This window comes from Protopterus annectens, chromosome 13.part0 (assembly GCF_019279795.1).
Source record: "Protopterus annectens isolate FY-2018-M chromosome 13.part0, PAN1.0, whole genome shotgun sequence".
NCBI lineage: Eukaryota > Metazoa > Chordata > Ceratodontiformes > Protopteridae > Protopterus > Protopterus annectens.
In genome coordinates, this window is record NC_056747.1 from 653510930 (window position 1) to 653522591 (window position 11662).

Sequence of the window (11662 nt, forward strand, 5' to 3'; positions counted from 1 at the left end):
AACTTCAGATTTAATATGCTTAGAAATGTTTAGCTGTAATTTTCTGGTTACACTTCAAGTGTGAAACTTATATCTGCATACGTCTGGAAGAGTGCAGAAATGCTTAGCTATAATTTTCTGGTTACATTTCAGGTGTGAAAAAACTATATCTGCATACATCTGGGAAAAACATGTTAGCTACGCATCATTTTGCATACTTTATTTAACTTCAGTAAATTAAAATATTTTTGTTATACAGTAGTCTAGAATTCTCTAAATGCTCATCAGTTTCCAACACATAGACCTAACTTTAAAATCAGTGATTTTTAGCACACTGTCCATTTTGTTAGTGTTTTCTCTAGTCTCCTGGCGTAACTGTCTTTTGCAGATTTATTTATTTATTTATTTGACAATTGTTAATCAGGTTAGTCCAACTGAGCCTCAGTGGTCCTTTTTCAGTGGAGACCCGATGAGAAAAGCTCCAAAATACATATACAGATTATAAAATTACATAGAAGACAAAATAGACATGCATTGGAAAAAAACAAAGAAATAACAGGGGGTACAAAAATATTCATAAAATATACAATTAACAAAGTACATGAAGTGTAGAAACTCTTTTTTTTTTTGCCAAGTACAGAGGATAGATGTTCAGGGATGAGCTAGTAAGTTTTCCATTTGCAAGAATAGAGAGAATATGATCAACATAGAATATGAGGTTGGCTCATTTTTCATTAAAATGCATTATATTTACTTAAGGGTATTACTTGCTCATTAATATGTCTTGCTGTGTTTGAGGTTGTTTGCATTATATCACTTCTGACAGGTTTCACACATTATTATGCAGTTTGTATTGAATTACAAAAGTTAAACAATGTAAGATATATATTCTTTTATTCCTGCATAAGTAAGGATCAGTAAACTCAACAACTTTTAAAAATAGAACAGAAACAAAGATGAGCGAGACCAGATTTTAAGGTGGACAGAGACATTTATTTTTCTGTTAAGTATCCAAAATGGTATGTGGAATAACAAGTTACCAAAAGCAAAATGGACCATCCCCACCCCTATGTTTGTCACAATGCCTGCTAGAAAGAATGTGAGAACGCCCTGAGCATGAAGGTAACACTGTTTTTTTGGAAATTTCTTATGAATTGTGGTTGCTTTTTTGTTTAGTTTTACATTTGTTAGGTAATGTATCTGCTGCCTTGATGTTACTGAACTGAACTACTTTGTCAACAATAACAGATGAAGGAACAGATTAATGAATGTGGACCATCAGTGTTGCCTTAGGATAACAGTAATGCTTGTGCCTGAGAATTATCTTTTTTGGGTCAGATCTGCAGGTATTTGGTCAGGACTAGTGCACACTAGATGGCCACTGTGGTATCCTAAAACTGAAGACCTGTGATAAAGGTATAATATTTTCAATTTTTGTAGCAGATAAACCCCTGATCCAATATACCTCTGCATGTAGCCCTGATGTGTAATAGCTGCAGTGAAAAGGGAAAAAAAAACCCAAAAAACAATGAGTTTAGCCTGTTGCTTCATAATTCAGTTCTAGGGCTTTTCAGACTTTGTTTTTCAGTTCTAAAATTGTTTCTCTTCTCATGTTTTTAATTCTGTATGAAAATCAGTGAAAGACAAAACACATCATGGTAAAAAAATAAAAAAAAAAACCACCATAATGGTGTGAAATGTTCAGGAGATTGCTACGATAAACCAATTACATCTGGATGGAGTGAGTGGATAAGGGATTTCTCTGACCACTGCTAGGATGAATGGGGTATAGAACAGGTTGCTTTTTATGTGTGTGTGTGTGCGTGCATGTGTGCATGCATGCATGCATGTGTGCGTGTGTGTGTGTGTGTGTGTGTGTGTGTGTGTGTGTGTGTGTGTGGTGTGAAAGGCCGAGCTTTTCCATCTCTGTAAGTAATTTAGGAGTCTGATAAATAGCGGTATATATTCAGTTTGATCAATTTTATTTAGTCTAGCCAAACCAAGATCTGGTAGAAGAAAAAAAAACTGAAACACGCAATTATAATAAATATGGTACTTCATGTAAGACATAAATAAATACATAAATAAATCCAGTTTTAATAAAATATATACACACTTTCAGGTCACAACAAATTATGTCTAAAATGAGTCTGCATTAAAATAAACTTTATGAAATCTGATATATTTTAAAGAGTCTCTTGAATTGCTCCATCTCTCTCTCTCTCTCTCTCTCTCTCTCTCTTTCTTTCCACTTCATGATTTTTTCCCATTGTTTTTGGAATTTCTGCTGCATATCTGACCACCTCTTCCTTTAATTAGCATATCTGATCACTCCTTCCCTTTAACTAAAATATCTGGATTGCCTATACAAACTATGTCCTTTCCTGGTAAAGTGAGTAAGATGAGGGGTTTAGACCCATATGTTAAAGTTGGCGGGGGGTAGGCCTGTGGTATATTTTCATCCTTAGTGCATCACTAGGTATGTATATACCTAACCCTCTCCATGCACGTTGCCATTCACACTGCTAAGGTAACACATGAGACCTTGGGCCCTGAAGGTATGCATCACCCTGACTGTATTGCACAGCACTGCTTGGCAATCTAGGCATGACCCCTGTGCTCATTATGCAGCATCCCACCCTCTGCTAGGAGTTGCCATCATGGAGATCATGCTGCCCCACCCCCTTACCCAGGATACATTTAGCCACTTATTCCCATCCTGCCCAGCTGGTTCCCCCAGTGTCCATACCATCACTGTATCCCATGTTTTCCATGCCATGCTCAGAGCTCCTATCATTTGTGTCATGGAGTGACCAATCATATGTCTCTTTTTCTTAACAGCCAGCTGTACATTTCCACATGTCAGGTGCTAAACAAAAATAATGCCATGACTGGAATGTTCTTGCTGCTATTTAGTAATTACTTGCAATACCTTGCCTGATGAACAGATAAATGGCAGGGCTAAACAACACGTTAATGTGGCAGGGACCCAAGCCATGCAATACCTTGTAAGGTAATGCCAAAGCCTTATGTTTTGAAATGAGGGCCATGAGAAGACAGGGCAGTTTGCACAGCTCAAATGTAATGTGTCTACATCAATTAATACAGCCAATGAATGTGCTGCAGTATTTTACACCACTTACAAGTGACTGGGTTTATTGCTGTCTGGCCTAAATTAGACAACATTGTAGTAATCCAGATGTGATAAACCCAAAGTGGGCAGTAGAATCTTAATTGTGTCTAACATTTCATCAGTACCAACTGCTTATCCAGAACAGTGCCCAAGCTATGAACCTGAAGCACAAATTCCAATCTGTTAACCTCTCTAAAGGAAAAAGAAGACTTATGTGTAACTGTGAAATGTCTTAAGATAGCATGAATGGTCATACCCTTCATCTTGCATGGATGGAGAATTAAATAGATTTTTATTTATGGTGTTCGGACCACTAGATTCTTAGTGTAGGGAGATGAAGCCGTGACCTTGACCCACATGACCTAGGACCAACTAGTGACCCAGGTACAGGATGAGTTGATGAGGGATGTAGGGGATAGCATGAGTAGCCATCATGCACTCAGCAATGTTTGTATTACAGATATATTCTAGCTCTCTGGAATAGTAGCAAGCATTGGAGAGAGGTTCACAGAATGTATCATATAGTCCAGGGGTTGTGCACATGGCTGTGATAAGACATGTCCTTGTGGTAGCCTTTCATTGAGCATATGCAGGATTGTATACTGTCACAGAGAAGACATGGCAAGCTGTAACATCTGTAAGCATGCATGCATGCCAGCTACTAGGAAGGGATTACAGCCAGAAAATGGATACATGGGTGATAGGCATGCTGTGACCAGTACTTACTCCCTTGATTGGAGAAATGAATGCAAATGTTTATACTAAGGCCCAGATTGCTAACCATTTAAAGGACTTGTGTCCTGATGACTTATTAAGCTGACATTTATTCCTGAGTGAAGCATAGATAATGCTGAATATATTTTGTACACTAGTGACAGCAGAATTTTTTCCCTTGAACAATATGTCCCCGTTGAAGCATATAACCTGTATACAGCAAAGACCTACAGTTAAGCCTTGAAGGAATCCCATATCACAAAGGACTGCATGAAGATAGTTGATTACTGATACTACCCACTGGTAGTACTTACCCTTCTGACCAAACCCCAGCAGTTCTGAGTATATTACAACATACCCCGAACCCTATTTATGTATTAGTGCCCTAATAATAAACAAAATGCATTCAGATTTTAAAATGTGGTTACCAGTGAGCTATCTTGTTGGTTATTACAGTAACCAATTATTTTAAAAGTTTATACAAGTGACAGTATAGAAAGCATTGCATCATAAAAATGTAAAGTATTATCTAACAGATAATATTCCAAAGAAATGTATAGAAAGAATAAGAAGGTCTTGGAAAAAATGAGAAGAATGACAGCATAAATCCATTGCTAAATAAAACTATGAGATTGAATACTTAAGGAAAAACAAGGGATGCATTATTTAGTTTGAAGGGAGGCACTAGCAACAGGTAAAATAGAATGAGGGTCGGTGCTGAGTAATGATAAAATAAGAATGTACTGTGAGAAACTGGTAAGGAAATTTGGTAGGAATATTGAGATGTAGTCATAGGCTCACAGGTGGTCACTTGGCACTATTTGATTTATTGATTTGCTTAGAGTCACATAGTATGCAGATGGTGGCTGATGAATCAAACTCTAGACTATAGCAAGCATCTCATTACAAGATCATAGCCATAATCTAGTTTTGGAAGACTTACAGAAGCTGGTTGTTATCATACCACCACGTATTCAGCTGATAAGACTCCATCTATAGTATTGCTTGCAGATGAGGAAACTGCATCTATGCAAGGGAACAGGCATGCAGAATTAGTTCTGTAGAGGTGATAAAAACACTGCATCTTCTGTATCAGAGGCCAGAGAGAGAGAGAAAAAAGCTTACTATCTATTCACTTCAAGAAAAGAGGTAGGGGAATCTAATGAATGGAGAGGATTCAGAGAATTCAAGGCAGAACCACATTTCCAAAAGAGCAAATGTGTTATTCAGTGTCGGCTTCCCTAGACATAGTTGAGTTTGCACAGGATGCATCGCTGTTCCCTACAGTCAGTCACTGTCATGTTTCTAGTACCTCACAACTAGTGATTCAATCTATTTTTCACTTTTCATTTTTCTAAATAGTTGTGCTACCCTGAATTTAGTAAATGTATTTATTCACATTTGATTACTGAAAAAATCCGTCTGAGTAGGTGTTCATTTTCAGAGTCCCAGGGAGAAAAGCTCCAAAGTATTACAAAAACATTTTAAGAATAATAATTTTACGATCTTCAAAAATAGTACAAAACATCTACAGTTTAAATAATTATACCAAGCTAGATATCATTTTGAAACATTGGTTAAGAATAGATACAACTTATATGAGAATGATTTAACATTTGGAGACATTTTATCCAGGTTAGAGAAATTAAAGGTAAGATAGTTTAACAAAAACAGGAACTAAAATATGAAGTGGGAGAAAAAAAAATAGCAAAAGGTTATGTTATATTTAGACCGAGTGTCAGGGGAGAGAGATTGACTGAATGAGTGAAAAAGGAGAGTAAGGAGGTGTAAGGTATGAATAGGTACTCGTTCATATTTAGGAGTATAGTTTATCTTGGGTTTGAACAAGAACAGAGACAGAATTTGGCTTAGGAAGTCTTTCGGTATGATTTTAAAGGACTAGTAGGAGGGTATTGGCCTGATGGATACACATGAGGAGTTTTAGGCCTTAGCAACATGGTGTGAGTACAGACAATGCCCAGCTGATACGATACATCAGTGGACAGAGAGGAGTTTTTGGTCAGGGATTAGTAATGACCGACTAGGAACATAGTTGTGTAGAATGTTATTTAGCACTGGACAAGCAGATGGATGATGGATAATTTTATAGATGGTAAGAAGCTGTGCATGTGTTAGTTAATGGGATAGTTCTAACCAATTTCGGCTTTTTAGTGCTGTACAGTGGAGGGCTCTGATAGGGGTATTTGCTGCAAATCTAGCCACTTTATAATAGCATTGGTCAAACTTTGCTTTTTGTGAGGCCTGGAGGTTACTAAGGATGAGACTTCCATAAGGTAGTGAGGGGAGGAAGTAAGTAGTGGCAACTGTCATTTTAGTTGCGTTGGTGAGAAAGTTTTTGGTTCTGTAAAGCATCCCTAATTTTTAGTGATTTTTTTATGCAATTTTGTTGGTTATTACAGTTACCAATTATTTTAACAGTTTATACAAGTGACAGTATCATCATTAATAATCTGCTGTGAGAAGTAAACTTCAATTGTTGTATTAGTGATTGAGAGGATTTTATTATTTTTTTTATGAGAGAAAGATTTGGGGAAAAAAGTAGTAGTCTTTTTTTTTGGGGGGGGGGCTGTTGAGCATAAGTTGTGATTTTCAAAACCATGTTTTCTGTAGCTTTTAAAGCTCCCTGAGTAATTTTTGGATATATGCCAGGTTGTCTGATGTGCATACGAGTGTAGAGTCATCTGTGCATCTTATGTCATTTGGATGTGGGGAGGGAGTGGATGAGAATGTTAGAGGAGGAGTCCAACAATAGAGCTTTGTGGTACACTGGTGGTGACCGTTTGGTATAGAGAGAAGGGGGACTGTCAGTTTACTGAGTGATACCTATTTGACAAGTAGCTTTTTAAACATAAAAGGTTGCGCTGAGATAGACCTGGTGAGGATATTTGAGTAGAAGATTGCTGTCACAAACTGTCAAAGGATTTAGACAAGTTTAGAAATAAGGAAGAGACTAGTTTGCTGTTATCTCTAGCTTTATTGACAGTATTTGTAAAGGTCAGAAGGGCAGTGTTAGTACCATGGGAGAAATAGAAGCTATGTTGTGTGCAGAACAGGAGTTCTTCCCACAGGAGATAGTTTATAAATTGTTTTTGAATGCATTTTTTAAGTATTTTGGAGTGGGGGATAAGACTGCTATAGGTCTAAAGTTAGTGATGTCTGTTGAATTTCCACCTTTATGTAGAGGGAAAATGTGTGATTTTTTTTTTTCCAGAGAGATGGCCTGTGGAATTTCTGGATTGACCTATTTATAAGGAGTGCGACAAGAAAGACAATGCTATTTTGCTGCTATGTTAAGGTACTCATCGGAATGTCCCACCCTCAGGTCAATTACGACAGAGAGCAATCAGTTTATAGCTGGTACAAAGCACTGAACATGAAGGCACAAAGTAGAACAGGTTATCTTTCATTTACTGAGTTCAGATACCAGGTGGCTTGGGAGACTAAGTAACTGGAATACACAATGTATTCTATTGGCCAAGGGAAAGGACAGTGACAAACCTAGTAAGTGGTCCTTAGAGTGCAAGGAATCCTCCTTTGGGGAGATTGACACAGTCAATTTCCAACACAGGGTAGGAATGTATTTGACTAGTTAAAGTTAATGCACAGCAAGGTTCTTCGTGTTAAACTTTCTTTAATTGCACAATGACAATATTCTTAGTACAAATTTGTGAGAGTTGGGCCTTGTAGCAGAGTTCCTCCAGTATCCAGGTCAGGGATGCACGTGATGACCCCAAAATATTGCACAATAACAATATTCTCAGTGTAAACTTTTGAGAGCTTGGCCATGTAGCAGAGCTCCTCCAGTGTTGCAGGTGAGGGATCAATGTAGTAATCACAGACTATTGCACAATTATAATATTCTAAGTGAAAACTTTTGTGAGTTGGGCCTTGTAGCAGAGCTCCTCCAGTGTCAGGGTCAGTGATGGATTTAGTAACCATAGGCTCTGTACTGTGAAGAGATATTTTAAGTAAGGTGGGGGCAAAGCTTCTCTTACAGTGGATACACGGGGACTTGTCTGTAGAAAAAAATGCTTTGATCGTCTTTTTTTTAATCTGTCTGAAGCTTCATCTGTTTTATTTATTTATTTTTTTATGGTTGTAAATTGAGTAAAGGCTACACTACAAAATTAGGAGGTGCGGCACCCAGCAGGATAAAAGCACTCTCATCAAATTAAACAAGCAACTCTGAGGACAAATGAAGTCTACCAAAGCCAAATTTGAGATAAATTTGACCTCCCAGGACAAGGATAACCACAAGGTATTCTTTAACTATGTCCACAACCTTAAAGGCAATACACAATTGTTTGCCGAGCTCATTGTAAATGCAGCCACCTATACTGAGCCAGAAGATATAGCAAACCTACTTGCCAACAAATTTAGCTACAACTTTTCCTCAGGAAATACCATCAAATATAACTCCCCCTGCTGTCACTAGGGAACAGGTCTTTAATGCTTTCTCAAAGGCTAGAACACTGCATCAGTGGGCCCAGACAATGTCTCAGGATGCCTTCTAAACAGCATTAATCATGACCTATCAGGCCTTATGGAATTGCTATTTAATTGTAGCCTCCAAACAGGCTTAGTGCCTCATGGATGGTGAACACCAACAGTCATCCCTCTGCACACAGGTGGGCTACCTACAGACCCTGAAAACTACAGACCCATAAGTCTCACTTGTCTTATAGGCAAAGCCATGGAAATAATTATATGGAAATGAGTGATCAGTAACAATATAGCAAACTGACAGACATTGGATCCATCCCAGTTTGGTTTCATCAAGGGCAGGTCATGCCTACTCAGCCTGGTGGATGTCTTTGAGAAGGTCTCCAAAGTGACAGATGAGAGCAGAATGGTTTAAACTCCCTACTTGACCTGGCCAAGGCATTTGACACAATACCCCACTCAGGCATTGTTGACAAACTCAAGAGGTTAGTTACAAACCCATATGTCAGCTGGTGGATAGCCAACTGGCTCACAGACAGGATCCAGGAAGTTAGAATTGGAGAGTCCACCTCTACAAAGAGGCCAGTCACAAGTGGAGTCCCTCAGGGATCGGTCCTTGGACTGCTTCATTTTGGCATTCACTTCTCATAAGTCAAGGTCAATGTCAGTGGTCCCTGGCTGACTAAATTTGCAGATGATTGCAAATTAGGAGCTGTCATTGAATCTCACACTGACACAAATGTTCTCCAGGAAGGGCCAACACAGACAAACAACTGCTGCCAGAGCCATGGACTAAAACTAAATGCCAAGAAATGCATAACGGTATTCTTCAGGAAGCCATCCACCCCTGTTAACTAACATATTGACAACACACCCCTTAGACTTGACCCAGTAGTCAGGGACTTAGGAACACACACAGACAGCAACCTACCCTTTACCATCACATGTCTACATTAGTGAGGAAGTCATTCTATGTTGCACAACTTATAAACAAAGGTATGGCATCTGGTTCCAAGGAAGTCATTGTTCCACTGTATTCAGCATTCATCAGACCTATCATTTGGTACAATCCTCCCTTTGGTATGTACCTAACCAGGCATATCCAACTAAAAGAATGCAGGGTATCAGTAAAATGACCAATGCAGAACACCTAAAGGCCCTGTCCCTGTATTCTGTCTCCCACAGGCTGTTGAGGGGAGATCTATGCCTGGCATACAGGGCATTGTCCGACCCCACTCTGGACCTCCTGCATATCCACAAAAGAAACCGCACCATACTTACCCATTCTAAAGATTTAAACCTTGCCTGTGATATAAATAGGATCTGCTGGAGAAGCCGGTATGTATCCCAGAGACTACCCCATCTCTGGAACAGGCTCCTCATCTATGTGAAGCAGAGTTCCTCCCTAACTCAATTCAAGTGTAACTTGCACAATTGGATGGGGAACAAGAAATTCATCCCTGGCTTGGCATTTATGTCTCTAATGGACACAGGCAACCTGCAAATGGTTTACCTCTCAGGCCCCTGCTTGTAAATGTTTCATCTCCCAGGCCCCTGCTTTCACTTATCAAGGGCATCAGATCTTGTCAGAGATTTGGCATGGATGGCTAGGCTTAAAAGGGCCTTTGGGTCATTAGCCTAGTACACACCTATGAACCTATGAACTATATCGCCATACTGCCTAAAGGTGTCTCAACAAAACTTTACTATTAATTATCCACAAAATCTCTTATTTTTGAATCAAACTTTGAGATTCAACAGTTGGTGTTAATCAGAACCACATATTCACTTATTTATTTTTTTAATGGTCTATGCTCTTTTGCTTTGTCGCCTCACAGTTAGACGTTGCCAGTTTGATTCTCAGTTAGAGCGTCTTCTATGTGGCGACATACGTTAATGGGCGTTCCTTCATTGAAGGTTGAGCGTTAGGCCTGGCAAGCCAGCACGTAAAACTCTACTGCCAATCATTAGCGGACCGGAGTTCCGCTGTGGCGATCTCTAACCGAGAAAAGCCAAAAGACACAAAAATGGTCTATGCTCTTTTTTACTAAAGAATGAACTTTTTAGTGTGAAAAATAATTGAAAGATAAAGTGACTGTGTAAGATAAACACTATTTTATCTGCACTGATAATATGAGTCTGTTAAATGTCCTTTTATCATTATTTCTATGTTTGTCTTTCATAACTTTTTTTGTACTCATCTGAAATTTTCTCAAAGAAGACTAAATATAACATTTTGTTTAGTAGCAACACATGTACAAGATGTTAGTCCTCTAAAAGAATTAAAAAGTGTTACAAAGGCTAGTCTGCCTTATGACACAGCCAGAAGATCAGGTGATGTACTTAATATAGTAAGTCTCATATTTGGGAAAAAAGAAAGAAAAGCGCAGCATCCAATCTGTAAGGAGTTTATAGATAATATATCTGTAAATGGAAACACGTGCTGTTTTAAATATATTGAAATGGACTTGACCCCCCCTCAATTATTCAAAAATAATGAATGTTTCTGCCCAGCATAAAAGAACCTAGCCAAAGTATTATATTTATTAATTTATTTATTTATTTATATTTGTTGACCGGGAGTGTCCGACTGGACGTAGGTCCATTTTCAGCAAAGGCCCGGGGAGAAAAGCTCCACAGTTAAAATAAACAGACAGTAGTTACACTGGATTACATAGCAATTAACAATTTACATAGCAATTACTTACAACATATTTACAGATGAAGAACATAGTACATCAGTAGACAACTAGAATCTTTATCTGTGAAGTACATAACAGACATTAACAAATGTTACAAGAAGACGTTCCTGCTGTATAATAAGTACTGGCTTATGAGCATCTGAGCTTGCTATAATCAAGGTAGTTAGTGGAGTGGAAAGAAAGGTAGTGGTTGGATGGGGTGGGTGATATTAGAGTGGGAGTTGCAAGGGCATAGCCAGCATGTTTTAGGTCTTGGCGTTTAGTAAAGTTTTGAAGTGGGTGCATGATAGTACGGAGGTAATTGTGGGTGGGAGGGAGTTCCATAATTTGGCTATGGTGCAAGAGAATAGTGCTTCACCAGCAGAGTTATTGGTTTTAGTGATCTGCAAGTGATTTTTGCTGCTGGATCTTAGTGGTCTGCTGGTGCGATAGGGTTGGAGTAGTTTCTGGAGGGATGGGACATTTAGTGGATGGTTTACTAGTTTGTGGGCGAGTGAGAGTTGATACCATTGAAGGAGGTGAAGGAGTTCAAGCCAGCCCAGTTCAGCAAGTAAGAGACAGTGGTGACTATGGTAGGATGCCCCTGTGGCAAATTTAGCAATTTTGTTGTAGCAGGTCTCTAGCTTGTTTAGATCGCATTGCCTTAGGTTGGTGTATATTGGAGAGGCAT

At 38.7% G+C, this 11662-nt stretch overlaps 1 protein-coding gene across 3 annotated transcripts in view; it reads left to right on the forward strand.

Annotated features, from left to right (window-relative positions):
• The window catches only part of TENM1 (teneurin transmembrane protein 1), a 3721864-nt gene that overhangs the window by 3311237 nt on the left and 398965 nt on the right, over positions 1-11662 (forward strand). The gene's annotated exons all lie outside the window — the stretch shown is intronic.